At 42.9% G+C, this 27,624-nt stretch overlaps 1 long non-coding RNA gene across 2 annotated transcripts in view; it reads right to left on the bottom strand.

The window, feature by feature from the left end:
• LOC138843632 (uncharacterized) overlaps positions 1-5,980 on the bottom strand; it is a 117,334-nt gene extending 111,354 nt beyond the window's left edge. For both annotated transcript variants that reach the window (XR_011378586.2, XR_016212996.1), the window contains exon 1: positions 5,772-5,980. This is a non-coding gene — a long non-coding RNA (uncharacterized LOC138843632). The remainder of the gene's footprint in view (positions 1-5,771) is intronic.
• Between the last annotated feature and the right edge of the window lie 21,644 nt (positions 5,981-27,624).

A 27,624-nucleotide genomic window follows, 5' to 3' on the forward strand; every position in this document is an offset into this window, starting at 1 on the left:
GAGTGACTGGAAGACCATTATGTCACCACCTGAAGAAATGTGTGGGTGAGAACCTGGAAATGAGTTTTACATGGGTTGAACCTCAAATGCCCATGGGATCTCAGGCAATGATGACCCTCAGGATGTAAAACTATGAAGCTCTGAAAATTGTTGAGCGTGCACAAGACAGAAACTGGTGCGTGACACAGGCACCCCGGAGGGGATGAGGGAGTGACAGTGAGGCCATCAACATGTACAGGGTGGGAGGGCAGAAGCCTGGGTGGAATGGAGAATGGTAAAGGAACAGGTGGAAAACTGAGGGCTAAGGAGTTTCAGGGAGACCATCTTCATCAGCAGCGTGAAATGCAGCAGAAGTCTGAGTGAGATAAAGACACACAAGCATCACAGCTTTGACAGTTAAGAGGTCACGGGTGACCTGAACAAAGGCTGCACTCCATTATGTGATGGAAGCCAGAATGAAGTAGCCTGCAGCAAAGTAAACGGGATGACCTTTTGGAGAAGGGTGCCAGAGAAGCGATGGCGTGAGCGTCGGAGGCAGGTAGAAGGTGGACGGCTCGGCTGCCTGCTGTTGGGCTTTGCTGTCAGTGCTTTCTTACAGGGAAGGTAATCAACCCACTTTGCAACAGTTAATCCCTACCTAAGACAGGCACATTGGCTCTGCGAGCAGCTGAAGCTTCCTCCATGACCCTATTGATGCTGTCGTGGGGCCTTGCCAATTGTTTTTGCCACATTCTTGAATTGCTCCACTCCAGGTCTCAGTCCACTCTGATTGTCATTCACCTGCTGTCACGTGTCTAACCCAGGGCGGATGCCTCATCCCCATGGCCTAGATTGCTAAGGTGTGGTTACATTCCAGGGTCTTGCATTGGAGGTGAGGTTCTCCGACTTGTCAAGAGATGCTCATAGCAGTTCTAGGTAGTTATATTGATAAGGATGGTAGAACATTCTTCATTTAGTCATTCATTCATTTTAGAGCCAGAGAGACAGAGAGCTCCTACCAACTCATTCACTCACGAAATGCCGACCATGGCCAGAATTAGACTCTGGCCAATGCTCAAAGGCCGGAATTCAATCTTGTTCTCCCACATGGGGAGCAGAGTTCCAACTAGGTGAGCCTCACAGCTGCCTTCCAGAATCTGCATTGGCAAGAAGTTAGAGCTAAGCATCACACCCAGGTTCTCTGATCTGAGATGTGGGTATTTTTAATATTTTTGTTTGTTTTGTTTTTTAAGATTTATTTTTTACTTATTTGAAAGGCAAAGTTACAGAGAAAGAAGGAGAGAGAGATCTTCCATTCCCCAAATGACTGCAATGGCCAGCACTGGGCCAGGCCAGGCCTAAGCTAGGAGCTTCTTTAAGGTCTCCCACATGGGCACAGAGGCCCAAGCACTTGGGCCATCTTCGGCTGCTTTCCCAGAAGCATTAGCAGGGAGCTGGATCAGAAGTGGAACAGCTGAGTCTTGAACTGGTACTACATGGGATGCCAGTGTTGCAGGCAAAGGCTTAACCTGCTAGGCCACAACGCCAAACCCAAGACATGGGTATCTCAACTGGCATCTTAACTGCTAGGCCAAATACCTGCTCTCTAATCTTTTAAGAAGATATGAGGACCCTATAGATTTCTACCTGGTTTGACAGACAGTTGTAAATTGTGTATTCATGCCATGTTGTTTATGAATTACATTTCTAAAAAAAAGTCCGGGTAGTCCTTTGGAGTTATAAATGGCACAGATATAAGGAGATTATTCTAAAGAAAGACCCATTTAATTCAGCAGAGCATACAGAAATAGGAAATTCCCTAAAACTTTTAGAAGAGAAACTACTTTATAGGATTTTTCTTATAAATAATTCAAATATTCATTTAAACATTTATTGAGCGCCCGATGATTGCCACGGGTATACATAATGCTGTATGGAAGCAGAAAGAAACTGGCTGCCTCAATGTGATTCAGGTTGTCAAGGAAAGGCCCTGGAGACAGTAGCACTTGATCTGATTTTAAAGGGTGAATGACAGTTTACCAGGCAAACACTTGGTGAAGGGCATTAAAGAGGGAGCCGCTTTGTTCAGGATGATTCACAATGTTTAAACCAAAGGAGGAAGCAGAGAGAAATCAGAAAGCTGTTGCAGTCACTATTTCAGGAGAGACAAGACTACCCTGACTTGTGACAGGTGAAATACTCTTGTACTGGTAGCCTCCAGAGCTGTGAAACAATAAAGATTTCTCATCTGCATCACCCAGTTTGTCATACTCAGTAACGGCAGCCCCAGCAAACTATAACACAAGCCTTCACATCTGCACCATAAATGGACTTGTTTTGTCCAGGAGTTTAAATGGAAGTCTATGAAGGGGCCTGAAGCCAGAATACAATACCAAGCACTCTCAAGCTTAGGAAAGAGTCATGACCATGTCAAAGCCAAATAGCTTCTGTCTTAGAGGTAACAGGTAGAGAAACCAAACAGAAACTCGTTTTTCTCATATCTAATTCAAAACCCTATTCTTCCATTCACAAAATCTTCAATGTGTGATGATTCACTTGACTCCCTTCTGATACTCTTCTAATCTGGAGACGTTTATTTGTCATCTGATGATTCAGTGCCACCCCAAGCTTCAAAATTTAAGACATTCCCGGTCACAGGGTATTTATTAAGCTTAATTCTAGTGGGCCAATCAACAAATCTACTTGGACAATGACCAAGTATTGTTGTAGTAAATGGGCTCTCCTTTGATTCTTTCTGACTAAACCCACAGCTTTTTGGTCCTGACCCAAACGCTAGGTCACATTGCACCTCCGTGGCTGCTATGAGTCTCCCGCACTGAGACTGTCTCATGACTTTCCTGTGGCTCACTGCCTAGCTGGCACCTTCACTGACCATCTGCGCCAACCTGTTGGATCTGCCCCGTCCCTGGATCTCTGCCCTCTCTGCTGTGACCTGTCTAATCACTGACTAAACTCTGGTTCTGATCTACTTTTTTTTCTACCCATTGTGAAGATTTTATTTTCCAGTCTTAAAATGATAATTTATTCTTGATCTTCTGGCATAGCAGGAAGTATAAATTAAGTTGTCATATGGTAACAAACAATCCCAAATCTCATAGCTTCAAACAGCCAAGATTGTTTTTTTTCTGGTGGATGCTACATGCCAGTCAAGAGTCAGCTGGGGGTTCTGCTCCCTGCTCCTCTCACTCCAAGGCCAAAGCTGACAACTTCCTGCCATCTGGAATATCACCAAGAGTGGTGGTCAAGGGGAAGGGTGCTCTAAGGAGTCTGTTTATGTAGGAACATGTTCCAGCCTACAAGCAACTCATATCACTCTACTCAGAATTGACTAGGAAATTCAGTATTGATGGACTGGGGAGAGGAGAAGTGGAAATTGGTAAGTGGCAGGGAGGACCACCACTCTATACAATGAGTATTTAGCTTGCAGGTTGTATAGGTTCCTTGTTTCTTGTTCACAAATATCTAAAAAGAAAAAAAAATTGTATCACAGCTACATATTGTATTTTCATGCTGCTGGGCCTGAGAGATACTCTGAGAATAAATATTCCATAACCAAATAAAACCAAGTGGAACAGCATTTCCTCCTGGAGAGTCATGTAATTTTTATTAATATTTTAAAACCTTTGCAATGTTTTGTTTTCATTTTTTTTTTTATTTTGGAGACCACACAGAGAGAGAGAGAGAGAGAGCGAGCATGTGCAAACCATCTCTTATCCACTGGTTCACTCCCCGAATACCCACAATAGCTGGGACTGGGTCAGGATGAAGTTGGGAGCCAGGAACACAATCCAGGTCTCCCATGTAAATGACAGGAAACACTTGGGTAGATATTAGATCATTTCTTAATTTTATTGCAACCCTATAAAGCAAGAAATAAAGTACTAAAATTGAGTTTTTGATTTGACTCTAAAAGGGATTTCATATGAACAAAAACTAAAATTATTGCTTTTAAAAATCTATGAATTTCAATAACATACCATTTGTTTTTAACAGATAAGTCAGCCTTACAGTGATCATAGTTTTTGAAAAGTCAAAACTGTTTAATTGCATAATGAATGAATTCTCACAAATTCAAATAGTAATTTAAATTATCTAAAGTAGTTCTTTGTAGAAGTGTTATCGATGGAGATGAAGTTTCAACTTGAAAATGTATTTCTTTCTTGCCTTTACTTTCCTTCATAATCTTATTTTAATTCTAAAATCAACTCCAAAGGATAACTTTCCATAGAAACGTGTTACAAATTAACTGAATTTAGGTTTACCCATATGGTTTTTTATTATTTAGGTTTACCCATATGTTTTTCTATTATTAGGCAAAATTATTGATTGTGAATGCATGTGATCTCACTTAAGATAAAGTCTTACATTGGGACAAAACAGTTTTTACTCACTAAAAATAAAAATAGTGATAAGTTTTTAAAGCTCTACTGTAATTTTTTGCAAATAAAGTTTAATTAATAATAGTACAAAATCCTTTGGCCCATTCAATGTGGTTAAAAAAAAAAAAAAAGAACGAATCCAGCATCTATGTAAGATGAACACTGCTTGCATTGTACTATATTTTGTAGACCTTTTTCTTAAATATGATACTTCTAAATCTCTGCTCTTAGTTTCTTTTGTATTGAAAAAGACTAGTTGGGCAGGTGTTGTGGCCCAGCAGTTTAAGCCCCTTCTTGGAACACCTGCATCCTATAGCAGAGTGTCAGGTTCGCGTACTGGCTACTCTATGCTTCGGATCAGGTTTCCAGCTACTGTGCCTCAGAGGCAGCAGATGATAGCCCAAATACTTGAGTTCCTGCCACCTTAGAAACCTGAATGGAGTTTGTGCTTCCTGGCTTCAGCCTGGCCTAACCCCAGCATTTGGGGAGTGTGATCCAGTGGGTAGAAGACCTCTGTTTTCTTTCCCTGTCACTCTGCCTTTCAAATAAATAAGTATTTTTAGAAGACTAGTTTACAATTTCTAAGCGAATTACATTTTTTTCAGTATTGGCCAGTTTTTTTGGGATTATTTTTTTGAATACGAGTTCTATTTCAGAGTATTATTTTCCTCCCATATTCATACTCTTTCCTTGTTTCCCAATTAAGGCTTTAGCCAGTGCCTTGAATTTTACCTCACATGCGTTCTAGTCAAGGACAAATTTCCTTCACAGGAACTGTGCTCTAACTGCTAAAAGAGGATATTTGTCATCAACTTCCCTCCTCACTGCTACAGGCATCCATACATACACACTAATGTCAGCAACACCACCAAACACCACAGCAAACATAATAGCAATAAGCTGAAATGCCACTCAGCTGCCTTTGGAAGTCCAACCAAGGTAGAACATAGCTCTTGTTTTACCACTGGGAGCTTGACTGATTGGCCACTGATTTAACACACTTGACCAGTGTTTCTGGAAAAACAAAAATCTTCTGTAATTAGCAAAGTACTTGTTTTACCCTAAACACCATAGGAAAAGGTAAGTTCTGATTCCATTGACATCTAGTTTATTATAGACAAGCAGTACTGTTGAATCCCAAACTACTGAGCAAAATGACTTTTGAGTTACAAAACAGTACAACATGATAGGGTTAACCTGGTACTTCTGAAAAGAGCTAGGACCTCTGCCTTCTTCACCTCCATAAAGGTGGGAAATTGAAATACTCCATATGGACTCCAAGCCAGTGCTGCTCTTTCACCGTAGAATTCTGTAAGAGGTCCATATGGTTCTTGAATAAAGGCTTTATGGGTAGCAATGACTATATGTGGACATCCGATCTTAGCCGCTCACCTTATTTCTCAATTTGTTCAAAATGCAGATGAGGCTAGGAAGCAAGAGTTTAGTTCAGCAGTTAAGACGCCCACCACTCTCATCAGCGTGTCGCAGTTTGATGACGACTCTGGCTCCTGACTCCAGCTTCCTGCTAACAAGAGGCAGCAGTGATGGCTCAAGCAACTGGGTTCCTTCCCTCTATGTGGGAGACCTGGATTGTGCTCCAGGTTGCTAGCACCTGCTTCAGCCCAGCCCTAGATATTGCGGGCAATTGAGGAGTGAACCAGCAGATGAGAGCACTCCCTCTCTGCCTCCCTTCTTCTCTCCCTTCCCCCCAACTCTCCCCTCCCTCTCTCCCTTCCTCTCTCTATTTTCCCTCTTTATTTCCCCCTCTCTCCGCTTTTCCCTTCTCTCCCTCGCCCTCTCTTAATTTCTGTCCCTCAAAGAACACTAAAAATCCAGAAGGTAATGAATGATATTATATGGGGGCCTCCATAGAGACCCCACAATTTGATGAATTGGCTACCAACATTGAGAAATAAAATAAAAGAGGTAGAATTAGAGGAAGAAAATAACAGATCCACCTCAACAACTTTTGGTGGGATCAGGACAGGTGGCAGAACTGTAGACTTTACTACTTGGCAAAGCATCTTGACTTCAGTGGTTTGTAGAAGCTTCTATTAGTCAAGCTGATTTAACAGATGGGCAGATGGCTTTTGCCTGCTACAGCCTGGGATTGAAGCTCTGGGTTTTGGTTGTGTAGAATAACGACAGCTTTGTCCAGAGCTGAGCACCTGTTCAGAGGCAGGGGGCTACTTGAGCATGTGTACCTGTACGTAGCTTCTAGGAAACACCTCTAGCACTACTGGGAACCCTCAGCAGAAGTGCAGGGACCAAATGAGCCTTGCAAAGGTGTGCAGGACTCACCAATGCCAGTCTTGTAAACAAACGTGTTGTTGACAAGTGTGCCAGCCAGGGGACCCTTGGTAAGGTAAGGGTAGCCACAAGATGCAGACTGCTGCTGTGATTCACTGCATAGACATAGTTTCCTTACACATTCAACCAAGTAGAAAGAGCCTCAGGGTACAGATCTCAGAAATATTAACAGGCATAACAAAATATGCTGTTTTTACTGTTTCTCAGCCAAGCCTGGGTATTTAAATTAGGCAAATGAGTGTTTTATATCCAAAAGTCACTAAGGTGATTCTAACTACAAACGAGCTGCTGCTAAATAAATCTGCTGTTCCCAAATCCATTCAGCATTTGGGTTGAGTGGGAAGTGAACTGGAGGCCCCGCGGGTGCTAATCTTCACATCACGTGGCGTATGCTTGGGTTCAGGCCATCACCAACAACATGGGGATGGTTCTGGACGTGGTAATTACATATGAGGGAGAAATTTCTCAGCAAACAAGCTTCTGAGCTCTAAGGGACTCAAAGAAATTAAAAGTAAGAGGTTTTGCATTTGGTATATGGGAAAGAAAGAAAAACATTTGAATTTTCTTTGAAAGGCAGACAGAAACAAAGATAGAGCAATCTCCCATCCCCCGCTTCACTCTTCAAATGCCTACAATACCTGACCAGGAAGAAGCCAGGAGCCCAGAACTCAATCCAGGTCTCCCACTTGGGTGGCAGGGACCCAAATATTTGAGCCAAAATTACTGCCTCCCAGGGTGTGCATTAGCAGGAGGCTAGATTGGAAGCAGAGTAACTGGGCTTTGAATCAGGCACAATATGGAATGCAGGTGTTCCAAGCAGAGATTTAACTGCTGCACCAAAGCTGTCCTGAGAGACAATTTAAATGGGACCAGCTAACTGCTTCTCTGAATTTTGCAATGTCTTATATACCAATCTCAAAAGTGGCAGAATGCAAATACAGTTTTTCACCCTCATGGTGGCAAACACATAATGTTGAAGGTAACTTCTTTGTGGGAGGTTTCTCCCAATTAAAATTCCGAAGAGAAGACTCCAAGCAGGTGGAAGATTTTCAGAGACAAGACTGTATATTGAAAACAGGAACCAGGAGTCAGGAGCCCTGGCTTCTTTCCTTGCAGTGATCTGTGTTTTTTTGTTTGTTTTTGTTTTGTTTGACAGGCAGAGTAGATAGTGAGAGAGAGAGACAGAGAGAAAGGTCTTCCTTTGCCGTTGGTTCACCCTCCAATGGCCGCCGCGGCCAGAGCGCTGCGGCCGGCAGGAGCCAGGTGCTTCTCCTGGTCTCCCATGGGGTGCAGGGCCCAAGCACTTGGGCCATCCTCCACTGCACTCCCGGGCCACAGCAGAGAGCTGGCCTGGAAGAGGGGCAACCGGGAAAGAATCCTGCGCCCTGACTGGGACTAGAACCCGGTGTGCTGGCGCCACTAGGTGGAGGATTAGCCTATTGAGCCGCGGCGCAATGGTCTGTTTTTAATCCTTAGTTGATACTGCCCATCTCTAAGATGAAGGCTAGTCAGCATCATCAACAAAATTAGAACAATGGCAGGCTGAATATTAGCTTAGTTTCTGGAAATCTAACCTGAAATATTCCAAGTATAAGAAATACACTATATAAAAAGTATATTCAGGGGCCAACATTGTGGCATAGCAGGTAACGCTGCCGCCCGAGATGCCAGCATCCCTTAGAGACATGGGTTCGTAACTCAGCTGTTCTCACTTCCAATCCAGTTACCTGCCAATGGCCCAGAAAAGGCCGCAAAAAAATGATCCAAGTGTTTGTGCTCCTCTTACCCACAGGAAGACTTGTGTGAAGCTCTTGGTCCCTGGCTTTGGCCTAGCTCCACCCTGGCCATTGCAGCCACCTTGGGAGTGAACCAGCAGATGGAAGACCTCTCTCTGTCTCTCCCTTTCTCTGTAACTCTTTCAAATAAATAAATCTTTTAAGAAAATAACTTAAAAATAAAAAGCATGTGGAGCACATTTCAATTTGTAGCCCTTTCCTGCATAGATTATATTCAACTGTTTTAGTATCCCCTTTTCACCTAGTTTTCTTTTTCTGCACTTTATTTCACATTTTAAAAAATATATTTATTTATTTTTAATTATTTGAAAAGCAGAGAGAGAGAGAGAATGAGATGAGACTTCCAATGGCAGCTCACTCTCCCAATATGGCAACAGCCAGGGCTGGGCCAGCTAGGTCTCTTGGCAGGAATCGAAGCACTTGAGCTATCACTTGCTGCCTCTCTGACTACACATTAGCAGGAAACTAGATCAGAATTAGAGGAGCTGGCGCTGTAACAGCACTCCACCCTGGGATGCGGGCATCCCAACCAGTGACTTAACCCACTGGCCCACAGCACCCATCACATTGTAGTATCAGCTCAGAAAAATACTGTGTTACTGAAAAATTGACTATTGTTAGACAAAGTTAGTGTGGCAGAGATCAATTTTACCACCATAACACCCTTTCTTTCTAAAAAAAAGGGGGGGGGAATTAAATGTATTATAAATGTAGTAAATTTTAATAACATGTTTAGAGCCATTCTAAAAATAAGCCATTTAGTTTTAAACAGTAAAAAGTTGGTTTTGCTATTAGTATATTAGTAATATTACACTAATAACCAGAAAGCATAGTTTCTGTCTGAAGCTTGCCAGTACAGAAATACCCATAGGCTCTTCTTTGATCATTTCATCCTTCACTCTGTGAGACTGCAAAGGTAATACAGAAACTCTTAATGGTACCATTGGTCTATAACATTTCAGCCAATTAACCTAGAAATGCCCACTCCACCCATCTGTACTCTAGATCTAGAATGATATATACCTAACCTCAAGGAAAGGGGAAGGAAGCTGCCTTGGCATAACTCCATTGCCCTTAACCAAGATAATTTCTAAGTCAAGAATGAATCCAGAGTATGCGGAAACCAGTCATCATCCAGAATCATCACATAAGACTCCATCTAAGTCTGGATGGAAATATTCAAAGCAAATTGCCATCTCTTTAGTGATTCATCCATCAGAGACAGAGATCTTCCACCCACTGACTCACTCCCCAAATACCAGCAACAGCCAGGACTAGGCCAGGCCTACGCCAAGAATAGAGAACTTAATCCAGGTCTTCCACATGGGTGTCAGAAACCCAACCACTTGATCCATCACCTGCTGCCTCCTGCACACATGAGCAGGAAGCTGCAGAGCTAGGACCCAAACCCAGCCACTCCAATATGGGATATAGGCATCCATGCCAAAGGCCTGTCCCCAAAATGAATCCATAGTAGGCAGCAACCAGTTATCCAGAATCATCACATAGGCCTCAGCTAAACCTAGGTGGAAACACACAAAGCACATCTTCTCTAGATCCAAGCTCCCCTCTTCTATCTCTTCTCGCTCATGAATACCATATTCCTAGCCCCTGTCTGAGGCTCAGCTAGACGAAGCAGAGCCAGGTCAAGTAACCAAAATCTCCTCCAAGAAGCATGTAGCCCCCAAAGAATTTGGCAGACTGAGGAATCTATTTTTTAATGACTTTACTGGGGCAGTGCTGTGGCATAGTAGACTAACTCTTTACCTGCGGTGCCAGCATCCCGTATGGCCACTGATTCGTGTCCCAGCTACACCTCTTCCAATCCAGCTCTCTGCTTGTGGCCTGGGAAAGCAGAGGAAGATGGCCCAAATGTTTGGGTCCCTGCACCCACATGGAAGACCAGGAGGAAGCTCCTGGCTCCTGGCTTCGGATCACCCAGCTCCAGTTGTTGCAGCCATTTGGGGAGTGAACCATAGGATGGAAGACCTTTCTGTCTCTCTCTCTCTGTAACTCAACCTCTCAAATAAATAAATAAGTAAACCTTAAAAAAAAAAAAAAAGAATGACTTTATCAATGGACTTTCCTGAGGGTAATAGTGGATATTTAACTTTTAAAATATACAGTTAAAAAAAGAACTTAGTTTCCAACTACTTAACTCAGGAAATGTGAATCCTTCTGAAACAAAGGAGGATGGCACCCCAAGACAAATTCACTTTCACCTTTTGTGAAGCCATTGAAGGAGGAATGCTTGGTGGATGAAAGTATTGTATGCCCGGGCCGGCGCCGCGGCTCACTAGGCTAATCCTCCGCCTAGCGGCGCCGGCACACCGGGTTCTAGTCCCGGTCGGGGCGCTGGATTCTGTCCCGGTTGCCCCTCTCCCAGGCCAGCTCTCTGCTGTGGCCAGGGAGTGCAGTGGAGGATGGCCCAAGTGCTTGGGCCCTGCACCCCATGGGAGACCAGGAAAAGCACCTGGCTCCTGGCTCCTGCCATCAGATCAGCGCGGTGCGCCGGCCACGGCGGCCATTGGAGGGTGAACCAACGGCAAAGGAAGACCTTTCTCTCTGTCTCTCTCTCTCTCTCACTGTCCACTCTGCCTGTCAAAAAAAAAAAAAAAAAAAGTATTGTATGCCCTTTTCCAGCCCCTGAGTATTTGCAGCTATGGGAATCCTTGGCCCTAGGTTACTCCACAGTATCATCACTCACTTTTATAAAGCATAGCTATTTCTATATGGTATGTCCCTTCACGTGGACCCACTTTCCTGCATTCAAGCTCCATCATCTCACAGTGAAACTTACTAGATAATCCATAAGTTCCTTGAGGTTTGTATGCTTGTTTTATTTCAATAATTTTGTCCTTTTGTTACACTGTTTTGTTTTTCCAAATATATATATATATATATATTTAAATTTTTTGAAAGGCAGAGTGATGGAGAGGAAGAGACAGAAAGAGAGGGATCTTCCATCCAGTGGTTCACTTCCCAAATACCTCCAGCAGCTGGGACTGGGCCACACGGGAGCCAGGAGTCAGGATCTCTACCTGGGTTTCCCATATGCGTGGTTGGTACCCAAATACTTGGGCCATCATCGGCTATCTCACCAGACACATTGGCAGGAAGCTGAATCTGAAGCAGAGACTGGACTTGATTTACATGGGATGCAGGCATCTCAAGTGGTGACTAAACCCACTGTGCCACAATGCCTACCACCATGTTTGTACTCCTAATACACTAACTGCTGTTAGTTTTGAGGGGTATTAAATTAGTGAGGGATTGGCTTATGAACTCTCAAAAGTACCCATCAGTAAAGCACTTATTACAGGAAAGAAGGGAATGGAATATGTGGTATTTTTGGGGGGAAAAAAAAACACTGAAAAAAAAAAATCTGAGCCACTGCTTAAGGGAAGCTTGAACCTTGTCCTCTTGTAATGGGTGTGGTTGGGTTAGTCAGAAAGGAAGGAGTCTCTGGAAGTTCATTCTTGTTTTGATTTCTGGTTGTTCCTGCAACACAGAGATAGTATTTAATTATTTGGTATGCTTTTTTTTTGTACTATAAATGCTCTAATATTTGGGAACCATTATCAATATGGTAAGAGTTGAAGGAGAGAAGAGGATTAAAAATATATATATTTATATTCCTTGAAAGATTGCCAGGTGAAGGTAAAAAGATTTAGTTACTGTTTCAATAAGCTTATCATATTTTCAACCTGCCTAAAAGTGTGTAGGCAACCTCCAAGGTAACCAACAGTTGAAATGCACATATTCTGATAAAACTTGATCATTTAACATGCTTTAAATTTCAACACTGGTAGAGCAAAACAGATTTTTAATAGCAAAGTTAATTTTTTTTAGTTAAAATTTAACAGTTGAAAGCATAAGTTTAGAAAATGCCATTTATTTCTTATGCATGTATCTCTCTAAAACAAACCTTACTGCTTTATCTTCACCTACTATATATTATACAAAATACATATATGTATTTTGCTAAGCACTTGAGATCTTTATTGTAATTGTACTTGAACATCTGATAAACACCCAGGGACAGCAAAGACATGTCTGAACAGGTAAATCAGCACACAATTAAATGACATGCATGTCCTGTGTATTGCAGTCTTTGAAAGCTCTAAGACTACTTTCTGTTGCACAATTCTTTTGTGCAGTAACTTTTTATTATTATTACACAAACATGATAAGGACACAAAGACTTATTTTTTTCCATCTGGCCACAGAACTTTCATGAGAATGTTATGAGAACCTCATTTCTTACTACACCAACCCCCACCCTAGACTGTGTTACCCAATAAACACCAGATTTCCCAAATGTTGTTTTCTAACTGAATTTGCAACAACTCTAAGTCAGTCGCTAGGAATCCTGTTGCACATGGCAAGATTTATCTTAATCCTATAGTACTTTGAATTGAATATATGCAAGCACACTTAAAATTATAATACCCAAAGAATATTATCATGGTTCAATAGTTTGGTTTTATTTGCATGCTTATCCTTGACTGTACACCAAGTCTTTTGGAGGTCAACAAACTATTTTTTAAGAAAAGTTGGGAGTGAGGGACTTTAATTACTCTCTATGGGATATTTTTTTTTCTGCATCAAATGGGACCAAAGTGCCTCTTACATATAATTTTATGAAACCTCAGTGGCATGTTGAATACGGGAGACAAAAGATATTTATACAAATACTAAGTCAATCATCTGTTTGAGCAAACAGGAAGGGGTAGATTTATGTTACTAGCCCATTATTCCAACGGTCTGCCTCTTTTTCAATATCAAGAGATATCTTTGGAGAATATAAAAATGTTCCCTTTATTATGAAGTAAGATTCTTTTAAAGGTTGTGTTTATTTTCCTATTACAGAAACTGGATTTCAATAAATAGATTTAATAATTATAATCTAAACCTCAAGTTAGTAAAATTTTACAGTCAAAGTTTTAGTAATGTCCAAAGGGAAGGATTAGACTGGTATGCGAGTATGATTTTTTATGAAGTAGAAGCAATACAAATATTTTTCAATTCATTTCAACTAAAGCAAAACAGTTGAGGTAAGGTACGTGCCTGTTGCAATTGCCATTCAAGTATGTCACGTACTTTGTTCCAGTCTACCCACCAGCTTCCTCCATTTTCAGGTTAATTTCCAGTTTTTTTTCCCAGAATGATCTCTCAGGACTGCCTGTCCCGGGCTTTGAGACAGGATGCTGTGGCTCCTGTTATGTGAAGTCTAATCTCTGGGGTGGCCAGACCTCAGCTGAGGGCAAATCATTCTCAGAGTCAATGCTCTGTTCCCATGACCTGGACCTGATTAAACAAATTACAGTGGCAAACCCAGCAGTATTCCTCCAACCAGTTAGGCAGAAACTTGGGGCCTAAGCAAGAAACAAGTCACAAAGGGAAGCAACAAAGTATAGACATTTTTTTCAGGCGTAAGGAAAGAAAACTGACACACTGAACAAGATCAGAATTCTATAAATCTGGATGGTAATGGTGAGCAATGTAGGAGACAACGCATCCTGTAATGACACAGCTATAGACCGCAGTAAGTAGATGAGCAAACCTGATATATCAACTAATTCAAACGCTGCAACTATAGATCTGAGAATCTAACAACAACAAAAAAAAAGCTCCATAATATTCATATTCAAAATAGCCTCTCAGTGCAAGTCTATCCTTCCTGGGCTTTCTTTTTTTAAATAACCCATTTTCTGTGTCTCTAGATCTAATTGGCCACAATCCATCTTGTTTTAAAAGTTCATCATTCCCAAGATCTATTTCACTGGTTAAAGTAAGCAATCTTTCCACAACTTGTAAACATAAAACTCATCTGGAAATAGCCTGCTTGTTTTTCCTTTGTAAATGTTAATCATTTCAATCTTCACAGCCCAGAATGAAATTCAATTCTGTTTGGTTAGACATGAATTCAACTGACTTTAACATTTTAAATAATAAAAAATAATAGTCACAAAAAGAATATATAGACGTTACTTTACTAATAAAAAAAAAAGATATTTATAAATGTTCCCCCAAATAAAGCAAGTCACAAATGTTTAATGACATTATTCTGTCCACAACTACTTTATATTGAGGAACTGCATCCATAGACAATTTCAAGGTCAAAGTCCTTGTAGTGTCATCTTTTGTATAGTTAAATGGATTAATTAACAAAAAAATTGATCTGTCTTCTTAAGCATATAATAATTCTGCCAAGCTATGGTCAATCAATTTATATATTCAGTATTGGGTGCTTATGCCTATCAAGTTGCACTTAGGACTGAAAGTCACCAGACAGGCCTAATACACTGCACACTTACTACAATAAGGGAGCTTACAGCCCCAGAGGAACCTCTACATTTCCAAAGGTCTCCTACCATTTGGGGAAGGGAAGCTAGTTCTCATTTGCCCTAAAAGAGAGGGCTTAGGATCCTGCAGAAAAAATGAAATAAGAGAGTAGTTACTGCTATTATCTGTTATCCCTGATGTAGGGCAAGGATGTACTAATAGTTGTTTTACCTTCCTTCTGGGGATTCCAACAAAATGGAGATCAGAGACAAGACAGAGTTACAAGCATGGAAATGAAAGAGGAGGCTTCAAAGATTGCTACATTTAACAATGCACACCTTTGTTAAAGACCAAATCCATGAGGGCTTTGCTATCCACATTTTTTGGTTATTGTTGGAGTTTTGTGTTTCTCCCAAGGCTACTGTGCTTTCCGCTCATCTTAAATGACACATTTAAAAAGTAATAATTAACAGTAAGAAGAGTTTTGTCCTTAAAGATGGCACGGTAATATTCATTTCAAGAGCTTTATTTTTTTCTTTGAATAACTTTATCTTTATATTTGTACCTCTGGCTCATACTAACCCATCAATATAGTAACACTATTTTTCTCTTAGAAATTAATATGATTTGTAAGCATCTCTTATTGGACAGGAAGAAAAAGTATCTTATATTTTGAGTTGTTCTGTAATTTACAAAACCCCTTTCCATACATTATTGCATTTGATTAATGGCCCTGGCAGGTGGCCAGAGCACACAGGCTAGTATTGAGAGGTGATAGAACACCTGAGGCATCACAGGCAGCAGCAGGTAGAGCCAGGATGTAAATGCAAAGCCTCTGTTGTCAAGCCCAGGACAAGATCCAAGCTCCCTCTCCTTCCCTCTGTGCCCTGCCTCTGATAATGCTGCCATCCCAAGTGGATCGATGAGGCCGTGACTTTTAGCCGTCAGTACTGCAGATGTTGACAAGATAGATGGTTTTATCCTATATTTAGTTGGCACCATGTAAGCAACAGTAATAAATAAAAAGTCACTAGCTACTACTGTGTGCAAAGAAACAAACAAACAAAAAGATTAAGTCATCATATGAAGAATATTACAAATGGCCAAAAGAGAAGAAAATGTCAGAGGCTTATTTTTTAATGCTTACTAGAGAAAAGCATTAAATTTATTCTGTTAGTGATTAGTGAATGCTGGAGTAAATTTTTATTTGAAATAATTTTTTTTATCTTTTAAAAGATACCTCTCCGGTAAAATGTGCTTAAGAGAAAGTATTTAGGCTATTTTTAAGTCACTGAGGCTTTTCAATGACACCTGCCTATGCTAGGTCATTGTGGGTTCCCATTTGAACTCTCATTGTACTGTCCATGAAAAGCAACAGGGTGAGTCACTTTGTTCTCTATCCACATTTTCAGATATTCAAATGAACAGCATTTTTAATAATAGTTTTCCTGTTTAACTCAATTCACCAACTTATGTGGAGCACCAGATGCCAGGCACCAGGAAATACAAAGACCAATCAAACCTGATCTGTGAACTCAACAAAGGAACAAGAGCAACCTCTACATATAGCAATGTCTTTGAGTGCCTGATTTGCTATCTAATAGGTACGTCTGGGGTCTGACTTGGCAGCACTTTTCCGTTTCCTGACAACACTTCTCACCCACATAGATGGTCCCTGCAATGTGATCAGGATTGGACAGAGTCCCAAGCTAGACAAAATAAATTGTCCCTCTTGACTTCTGAATGTAGAAACAGAAATTCTCGTAAATAAGCACTGGGCTATAGGTCAGGCAGACTTGGAAAATTGGGGACATTGGATGGGCTAGGCATGATTTCAGGGTTGTCAGAAAAATACAGGCATTCTTATTTTTACTTGCTGAATCTAGCAAACCTACATGATGTGCCACATAAAAATGGAATAAACAAAAGCTTGTCTGAGAGTAGGCATTGTGGTGGAATGGGTTAAGCCACCTCTTGGAACACCCACATCCCATATAGGAGTGCCAGTTTGTGTTCTGGCCACTCCATTTCTAATCTAGCTTCTTGCTAGTGTATGTGGGAGACAGAAGAGGATGGCGCAAGTGTTCGGGTTCCTGCCACTCACATGGGAGTTTCAAGCCTAGACCTGGCCTTGGCCTGGCTGTTGGAGGCATCTAGAGAGTGAACCAACAAATAGAAGATGTTTCTCTCTCTTTCTCTCTCTCTCTCTTTTTCATTTGACAGATAGAATTAGACAGTGAGAGAAAGAGACAGAGAGAAAGGTCTTCCTTCTGTTGGTTCACCCCCCAAATGGCTGCTAAGGCCGGCGCTGCGCTAATCCGAAGCCAAGAGCCAGGTGCTTCTTCCTGGTCTCCCATGCGGGTGCAGGGCCCAAGCCCTTGGGCCATCCTCCACTGCCTTCCTGGGCCACAGCAGAGAGCTGGACTGGAAGAGGAGCAACCGGGACTAGAACCTGGTACCCATCTGGGATGCCGGCACTGCAGGTGGAGGATTAAGTGAGCCATGGCGCCAGCCTCTCTCTCTCTCTCTCTCTCTCTCTCTTATTCTGCATTTCCCTGCAAAATGAATAGAAACATAGAGAAAAGGAAAATTAAAAACTACGGTGAATAGGGGCCAGCACTGTGGCACAACAGGTAAAGCCGCCGCCTGCAGTGCCAGCATCCCATATGGGTGCCAGTTCGAGTCCTGGCTGCTCCACTTCTGATCTACCTCTCTGCTATGGCTTGGGAAGGCAGTAGAAGATAGCCCAAGTCCTTGGACCCCTGCACCTACGTGGGAGACCCAGAAGAATCTCCTAGCTACTGACTTCGGAAGGGCCTAGCTCCAGCCTTGGCAGCCATTTGGGGAGTGAACCAGCAGATGGAAGACTTTTCTCTCTGCCTCTGCCTCTCTGTAACCCTGCCTTTCAAACAAATGAATAATTCTTAAAAAAAAAAATACAGTGATTAGCAAATGGTAGTGATGCAGCGTACAAGATTGAGGAAAAGGGAAAATATCCCAAGTATTATCTTGGTCACCTGTAGCATTTCAGTCCTCAACTCCAATCCCTTGGAAGATCTGGCTGTACTTCTTGACCTTGAGTATTCTGTCACTTTGTAAGAGTTATTCCTTTTCTTTCTTTAAAAAAAAAACATTTTTAAAAAGACTTATTTATTTGAAAGGCAGCGCTATAGAGAGGCGGAGAGAGAGGGAGAGAGAGAGAGAGAGTCTTAGATCCACTGGTTTACTCCTCAGGTGGCCTCAACAACCAGAGCTAAGCCGATCTGAAGCCAGGGGCCAGGAGCTTCCTTTGGGTCTCCCACACGGATGCAGGGACCCAAGGACTTGGGTCATCTTCCACTGCTTTCCCAGGCCATAGCAAAGAGCTGGATTGCAAGTGGAGCAGCCAGGACTTGAACCAGCGCCCATAAGGGAGGGATGACAGCACTGCAGGTGGCAGCTTTACCAGCTAGCTACACCACAGCGCCAGTCCCCTAAAAAAAATTAAAATTTATTTTATTTTTTTAAAGATTTATTTATTTATTTGAAAGTCAGAGTTACACAGAGAGAGGAGAGGCAGAAAGAGAGAGAGAGAGAGAGAGAGGTTGGTCTTCCATCCACTGGTTCACTCCCCAATTGGCCGCAACAGCCAGAGCAGTGCCAATCCAAAGCCAGGAGCCAGGAACCTCCTCCGGATTTCCCATGCGGGTGCAGGAGCCCAAGGACTTGGGCCATCTTCCACTGCTATCCCAGGCCACAGCAGAGAGCTGGATCGGAAGAGGAGTAGCCGGGACTAGAACCGGCGCCCATATGGGATTCTGACAATTCAGATCAGGGTTTTAAGCCTATTTTATTTATTTTAAAGGCAAAAAGATAGAGACTTATAGAAGATCTCCTGTCTGGGGGTTCACTCCCCAAATGCCCACAACAGCCAGGGCTGGGCCAGGCCAAAACTAGGCACCTGGATTGAATCCAGGTCTCTCAAGTGGGTGGCAGTGACCCAACTACTTGTGGGATCACGGGCAGCCTTCCAGGGTCTGCATTATCAGTAATCTGGAAATGCAAGTGGAGCCAGGACTTAAACCCAGCCACTCCAACATGGGATGCCAGTATTCTAAGCAGTAGCTCAACCACTAGGGTTAACACCCACCCTGAGATCTAGGGATTGATTTTCCTTTAGACAGTTAAAGGAAACATTTCTTATATCAAACATACGCCCAAAGCATGTATATTACTGCTGTCATACTTTGAGAAAAAGATTTTATTGTTTCACAAACTTTAAAGAATTTGCAGGGCCCATGAGAGAGGTGAAAGGAAAACTTGTTCCTAACTTATCAAGAGTATGAAAGCTTGCCTCTCTATAATAAATACAATGAAATGCCTGCCCTAGTACTTCTAAAAGAGTGTGTTTGGAAATCTGGGATTGACAACAGGTCTCTTTGGTTTCCTTAGAAGTATGTACACAGGTCACCAAGTAAACTCAATTAAGGTATTATTCCCAGGTGTTATTCTAAAGAGATTCTCCCAAAGTAAAAATTATTAACATAACATTAGCTGTTAGAGATAAACACTTTAGTTACTTTTATTTTATTTGAAAGGCAGAGAGACAGACAGATATACAGAGATCCTCCATCCATTGGTTCACTTCCCACAACAACCAGATCTGGGCCATACTGAAGCTAGGAGCCTAGAACTCACTTCAGGTCTCCTGTATGGGAGGCAAGGACCCAAGTACTGGGGCCATCACATGCTTCTTCCCAGGATTTGCACAGTCAGGATGCTGGATCAGAAGCAGAGGAGCTGGGACTCCACCTAAACACTCCGATATGGGCTCCAAAGTCGCTGTGCCAAACATGGGCCTCCATCACTTTCAGTTATTTAGATTCATCCTCTTCCTTTTTGTTGCCTATTGCCTTCTCCCTTTCTCTTTCCACCCTCCCTCTGTTTGCTAACCTCTCTAAGTTCCCCCATAGGAAAAAAGACAATCAGAAAAAAAATCACTAACACCTGGGTGTAAATTAGCTGAACGTGCTATTCACACTTGGAATATTTGCCTTGTAGAAGGTGGCCTTAAGAGAGGGAAGTCACAGAACATTTCAGGGCTTGCTATGAACAACAATCCTATACAGTACAATGTGGTGTTTGTATTACATTAATATTAGATAACAGATCCAGGACAGATAACCGTGCTGAATGTTCAAGCACATCCATCTTCCCAAGCTGGGACTGTGGCTAGGGCTGGAGTGGAACTGGCAAAGCTTCCTTGAGCATGCTAAGTAGGCCCAGGAGTCCACCGAGCAACAGTCCAGTTCCCCAAGAACAAAGGCACAGCACTGGCAGCAGACTCCAGGAGAGGCAAGAGATGAACTGAAATATTCCCTTGGAAGTAGGAGTGTACTTGTAAATGTCCATGGAAAAGTCAAATTAAAGCATAAGTTTATTTCGGTGTCAAAACTTAAAAATCCAGGGGCTGGTGTGGCATAGCAGGTAAAGCTGCCACCTACGATGCTGGTATCCCATAGCAGTGCCGGTTCGAGTCCCGGCTGCTCTACCTCTGATCCAGCTCCCTGCTAATGGCCTTGGAAAAGCAGCAGAAAATGGCCCAAGCGTTTGGGCCTCTGCCCCACACATGGGAGACCCAGAAGAAGCTTCCTTCAGCCTGGCCAAGCCCTGGCCATTGCAGCCGTCTGGGCAGTGAACCAGCAGGTAGAAGATCTCTCTCACCCCCTCTCTCTCTCTTTGTAACTCTGACTTTCAAATAAAATAAATAAATCTTTTTTAAAAAAACTTAGAATCCATGCATAGTTTTTTATAATATGCATTCTTTTCATAAACTTAAATCTTTTTTAAAGATTTATTTATTTATCATAAACTTAAATCTTTAAAAATTTATTTATTCAGGATAAGGGAAAGGAAAGGCAGACACACAAAGAGAGCTCCTATTTGCTGGTTCACTCCCTGGTGCCTGCAGCTGCCATGGGCTGAAGCCAGGAATCTGGAATGGAATCATTTCAGGGCTCTCATGTGGGTGACAGGGACCCAACTACTTAACCCATCACGTGCTTGCTCCCGGAGTCTGCATTAGCAGGAAACTGGAGTCAGGAGCTGGAGCTGAGAGCTGAATCCAGGCCTTCTGCTGTGGAACGTGGACACCTTAACTGATGTCTTAACCAGTAGACCAGATGCCTGCCTCTCATGAATGTATTAAAGGCAGCTCACACACATGGATTGCTTGACACCAAAGTAGACCTGTCTTTTAATTCCATTTTCTATAAGTCTTTAAAGATAATTTATATATATAAATATAAATACATTTTTGGCCGGCGCTGAGGCTCACTAGGCTAATCCTCCAACTGTGGCGCCGGAACACCGGGTTCTAGTCCCTGTTGGGGTGCCGGATTCTGTCCCGGTTGCTCCTCTTCCAGTCCAGCTCTCTGCTGTGGCCCAGGAGTGCAGTGGAGGATGCCCAAGTCCTTGGGCCCTGCACCAGCATGGGAGACCAGGAGAAGCACCTGGCTCCTGGCTTTGGATCGGTGCTGCGCGCCGCCCACAACGCACCGGTTGAGCCGCCACTTGGAGGGTAAACCAACGGAAAAAGGAAGACCTTTCTCTCTGTCTCTCTCTGTCTCACTGTCTAACTATGCCTGTCAAATATAATATATTTATATATGGATCAAGATGGCTGAATAGGGGATAGCCACACTAACATAAGCTGCTCTGGGATATAAAAGAATGAAGGAAAAACTATGTTTCCAAGGATCTGACTGACAGAAATCTTTGGCAAAGAAGTGAAAAAAAAAACAAAACAAAAATTCCGGGGAACAAGAGGAGAGACACTGCTGTAGCCAGCCACGTGGCACAGCCAGCTGCTGGCTGTGAGCTGCCATCTTACCACGTCCCGGAAGGGAGACATTGCCTCCTGCCCCATTGCTTGCAGTTTTAGCTGAGAGGGAAGTCCACAGGCACCCACTGACTTTTATTTCAGCCTAGAGGGCTGGCTGGGGTCTGAGCAACTGTCGGGCTTGGAGCAAGGATGCCCCCTCGCTTCCTTCCCTTTTCTTACGCCCACAGAGCGCCATACTCGGTATCAAAAAGCCGCACAGCAGGATTGGTGGAGCCAGTGCTGTGGCATAGCAGGTAACGCCACCACCTGGGGTGCTGGCATCCCATATGGGCACCAGTTTCAATCCTGCCTGCTCCATTTCTGATCCAGCTCCCTGCTAATACACCTGGGAAAAAAAGAAAAGATGGTCCAAGTGCTTGCACCCAGTATCACATGGGAGACCCTGGCTTCAAACCGGTCCAGCTCTGGCCATTGAGGCCATTTGGGGAATGAGCCGGGAGAAGGAAGCTGTCTCTCTTTCCCTCTCTCTCTGTCTTCCTCTGTCTCTCCCTTCTCTCTGTGTGTAAATCTGCCTTTCTTTTTTTGTTATAGAAAAATTTTATTTAATAAATATAAATTTCATAGGTACAACTTATGGAATATAGCTGTTCTTCCCCCCATACCCGCCCTCCCACCCCCAAACCATCCCACCTCCTACTCCCTCTCCCATCCCATTCTTCATTAAGATTCATTTTTAATTATCTTTATATACAGAAAATCAAATCTATACTAAGTAAAGATTTCAACAGTTTGCACCCACACAGACACACAAAGTATTAAGTACTGTTTGAAGATTGGTTTTTATCATTAATTCTCAGTACAGCTCATTAAGGACAGAGGTCCTACATGGGAAGCAAGTGCACAGTGACTCCTGTTGTTGATTTAACAATTGACACCCTTATTTATGACATCAGTAACTCTGCCTTTCAAATAATTAAATACAAATTTTAAAAAAATCATGCAGTGCACCTCTGTTCGCTACCAGCATCATAGTAAGAGTCAGGGCAATGTGTGGGGCGAAGGACAGATCCCCTGCACCCTGCAACTGTGTGAGTTTTTGGGTATTAGCCCCAGAGCTATGCTACATGAGCCACTCTACATGAGCCAAGGGGATTCACCTGAGCTTCTGGGGCCTAAAACCAGAAGCAGCCCATTAAAAAAAAAAAAAAAAAAACTCTTACCCTGGGAGATCTGGGTAATGATCCCACTATGCCTGCAACACCAGGACTGTAATAATTCTTTCTAATTTTCTTGATGCGACTGGAATCTATCTACCCAGTGAACATAGGGAAGAATCTACCTGCTTTCTACCTCTCTGGACTCATACCCTCAGAGTAAAATCTCCTGTATACCTTCTAGTTACCCTGTAGGACCGGAACAGGGTTCAGTTCACATCCCCTAACCCTTGGACTAGGGTGGTTGGCACTAAAAGCCACAACACCAGTTGGAATCTCCTAGCAGGACCTGAGGAAGGGTCCATCCATATCACACAGTCCTAGAGCCACAGCAAGTGTTGCCACAGCCCAAGCATCACCCAGGCTTGCCAGTAGGATAAGGGGGCAGCCACCCTTGTTTCTCTCAGCACCAAGAACAAGACCCTTGCTATTCCATTCACCAGGGACACCGACACTGAACTCTGTGTAGACCCAAGATACACACCCAAGGAAACCCTTACTCATCTCAAAGCCACACTTCTACCCCTACAACTAGTGCAGCAGACCAGTCAACTGTGTCACTTATAGTCAAAGGAAATCACTGAGACTGCACTCCTGGGATCACCTAGAGCCCAAGCCAAAGCGACAAGCCAAGTGATACCCTGCATTCCAGTTAAACTATAAACTCTTTTACAATAAAACCTAGTTCATAAAGAAGAAGGGACAAATATACCAGATGGAGACACATCCACATAGGGACAGAGGAGACACGAAGAAGCAAGGTAGCATGACATCTCCAAAAGATCACAACAGTCCTCCAGAATTAGACACCAATGATAAAAGGCCCAGAATAGCCAAATCAGCCCTGAAAAAGAAAGACCAAGCTGGAGGCATCACAATACCTGACTTCAGAGCATACTACAAAGCTATAGCAATTAAATTTTTGTTTTAATTTTTTTTTTTTGACAGGCAGAGTTAAACAGTGAGAAAGAGACAGAGAGAGAGTTATAGACAGTGAGAAAGAGACAGAGACAAAGGTCTTCCTTCTGTTGGTTCACTCCCCTAATGGCTGCCACAGCCAGTGCTCCACGCTGATCCGAAGCCAGGAGCCGGGTGCTTCCTCCCGGTCTTCCCACTGTTGACAGCTTTCACTTTGCATTGTTCACCCTACCCGTGCCACAATTTTCCGAAGTCCCCACAGAAGGTCCCAGGTGCACCGCTGTCTCCTCCTGGGTCTCTCACCTGCTCTGTCCTCCTCCCTGTCCTGGGCTTCATCCTCAGTTTTCATCCAGCTATTTCAGAGTTCACCCCTCTCCCAAAAGCTGTCCTGGGCCAGCGCTGTGGCTCACTAGGCTAATCCTCTGCCTGCGGCACCGGCACACCAGGTTCTAGTCCTGGTCAGGGCACCAGATTCTGTCCCGGTTGCTCCTCTTCCAGTCCAGCTCTCTGCTGTGGCCCGGGAGGGCAGTGGAGGATGGCCCAAGTGCTTGGGCCCTGCACTCCATGGGAGACCAGAAGGAAGCACCTGGCTCCTGGCTTCAGATCCGTGCAGCGTGCCAGCCGCAGCGGCCATTTGTGGGGTGAACCAACGGCAAAAAGGAAGACCTTTCTCTCTCTCTCTAACTCTGTGTCAAAAAATATACAAATAAAAAATTTAAAAAAAGTTTATTAAAAAAAAGAATGAAACTAAATCCGTACCTTTCACCATATACATAAATCAACTCAAGGGGCTGGCGCTGTGGCACAACAGGTAAAGCTGCCGCCTGCAGTGCTGACATCCCATATGGGTGCCAGTTCGAGTTCTGGGTGCTCCACTTCTGATCTACCTCTCTGCTATGGCCTGGGAAGGCAGTAGAAGATGGCCTAAGTCCTTGCGACCCTGCACCCATATGGGAGACCCAGAAGAAGCTCCTGGTTCCTGGCTCCTGGCTTCGGATCAGCGCAACTCTGGCCATTGCAGCCAATTGGGGAGTGAACCAGCAGATGGACAATCTCTCTCTCTCTCTCTGCCTCTCCTTCTCTGTGTGTGTGTAACTCTTTCAAATAAATCTTTAAAGAAATGAACTCAAGGTGGATCAAAGACCTAAATTTAAGACCTGGCACTATGAAGTTGCTGGAATAAAATGTATGAGAAATACTCCAAGACACTGGTGTAGGGGACGACTTCTTGGACAAGACTCCCAAAGCAAAGGCAACAAAAGAAAAACTGAACAAATGGGACTGTATCAAACTCAGAAGCTTTTGCACACCAAAGGAAATGATCAATAGAGTCAAGAGATATCCAACAGAATGGGAAAAAATATTTGCAAATCACCTATCTAGCAAAGGATTAATATCTTGAACATCAGCAACTTAAAAAACTCAACAACAAAAGCACAACCAATCCAGCTGAGAAATGAGCAAAGGACTTCAATAGACAGTTCTCAAAAAAATTATAAATATGCCGGCGCTGCGGCTCACTAGGCTAATCCTCCACCTTGCAGCGCCGGCACACTGGGTTCTAATCCCGGTTGGGGCGCCGGATTTTGTCCCGGTTGTCCCTCTTCCAGGCCAGCTCTCTGCTGTGGCCAGGGAGTGCAGTGGAGGATGGCCCGAGTACTTGGGCCCTGCACCCCATGGGAGACCAGAAGCACCTGGCTCCTGCCACAGGATCAGTGCGGTGCGCTGGTTGTGGTGCGCTGGTCGTGGTGCGCTGGTCGTAGCGCGCTGGCCGCAGTGGCCATTGGAGGGTGAACCAACGGCAAAGGAAGACCTTTCTCTCTGTCTCTCTCTCTCACTGTCCACTCTGCCTGTCAAAAAAAATTTATAAATATCCAACAAATATATGAAAAAACACTCAACATCACTAGCCATCAGGGAAATGCAAATTAAATCCATAATGAGATACCAACTCAACCCTGTAAGAATGGTGATAACCCAAAACACATAGAGTAACAAATGCTGGCAAGGATGTGGATAAAAGGAACACTTCTACACTGTTGGCGGGAATGTAAATTACTGCAGCCATAGTGGAAAAACAGTGTGGAAATCTCTTTAAAAACTAGAAATAGATTTGCCATGTGATCTAGTAAGCCCACTTCTGGGTACATACCCAAACACTTGAACACACTGTATCAAAGAGATACCTGCACTACCATGTTTATAGCAGCACTGTTCACAATGGCCAAAATTTGGAATCAACAAAAGTGTCCAACATCAGAGGAATGAATAAAGAAAATCTAGTGATTACATACACAGTGGAATATTATTCAGCTACAATGAAGAATGAAATCCTATCATTTGCAGCAAAATGGACACAACTAGAGGACATCATGTTGGGTGAAATAAGCCAGACCCAGAAAGACAAATACCACATGTTCTCCTTTATTTATGGGAACCAAAATTTAAAAAATAAACAAAAAGAAAAAAAGAAATGTCTGTGTATGGCTATTGTTGTAAACATAGTTTTGTAAAACTTTGTTTTATATCTTTGTCAAACCAATGGTTAAGAATGTTATACTACTATAGTTTTAACATGCGATTACCTTAAAATTTACTGGATATGGGTGAAATGGCCAGTTTTCCATTCAATTATTGTTTTTAGCCATTGCTTACATTCCCACTAAACTAGGGTCTTTTTGCTCTTTACTTGTTAAACTTCTTATTTGGTGAAGTATTAAGCCTTTTTACTGTAATGTACAGTTAAAATATGTTATCTCAAAAACTAAAAAAAAAAAAGGGAGAAGGAAGGAGGCTGGGAGGGAAAGAGCTGGAGGTAGGAAAGGAAGGAGGTGGGAATATTGTTGTGTTCTTAGAATTGCCTCTACAAATCACACTGAATCTGTTAAAAACTAATGAAAAATTAAAATTAAATTATTGAAAATTGTTTATACATTTACTTGAGGGACAGAAAGAGTATCTTAAGCTCTAGGCCAAATGCCTGCCCCACCATGAACTTTTTGAAATACTCTCATATATTCATATTTCTCTGAATTAATTTACTTGATAGGCAAAGACAGAGATAGCCAATCACCCATCTGCTGGTTCATGCCCAAAATGCTCTCAGTGGCTAGCACTGGGCCAGCTGGAGCCAAGGGCCATGAACTCATTCTAGATCTTCCGCATAGGTGGCAGGGACCCAATTACTTGATCCGATATTGCTACCTCACAGAGTCTGCACTGGCAGGAAGCTGGAGCCAGGAACCAAAGCCAGGAGTTAAACCTCAGTAGTCAGATGTGGGATATGGATGATTTAACTGCTAGGTTGAACACCCAACCCATACTCATATTTCTAGGGTTAGCTGTAAGGGAGAGGCCAGTAAGGAGAACTACAACTGTAAGATTCTTAAGTCTAAACAGAGGAATTGGGTGTGTGGGGCAGCAATTAAGTCCTACTTGGAACACTTGTATCCCAAATCACAATGCCTGATTCCATTCTTGACTATTCTGTTTCCAACTCACCTCCTGCTAATGTGCACCCTAGGGAGGCAGCAGATGACGGCTCTAGTACTTGGGTCACCCATGTGGGATATGTGGATGGAGTTCCAGGCTCTTGGCTTTGGCTTAGTCCAGTCCTTGTTATTGTGTGCATTTAGGGAATGAACCAGTAGATGGAAACTTTCTTTCTCTCTGCCTTTTAAATGGAATAAAATACAAAAGTTAAAAATTTTTTTAAACTAAAAAGGTTTAAATGGCTACACATGTTAATTTCTCCCACAAGCTGTCAAATTGTTTGCTTTATTCAGAAACATCTTCATCCTTCTTGAAACTTCATTAATTTTATGTTTTTGATTAATAAACAATCTCTTCTTAGGGGTTTAAGAAAAATTATCAGTCATTCATACCTTAACATGAAC

Source organism: Oryctolagus cuniculus, chromosome 9 (genome assembly GCF_051225735.1).
Source record: "Oryctolagus cuniculus isolate XC-2025 breed Fujian yellow rabbit chromosome 9, ASM5122573v1, whole genome shotgun sequence".
Lineage (NCBI taxonomy): Eukaryota > Metazoa > Chordata > Mammalia > Lagomorpha > Leporidae > Oryctolagus > Oryctolagus cuniculus.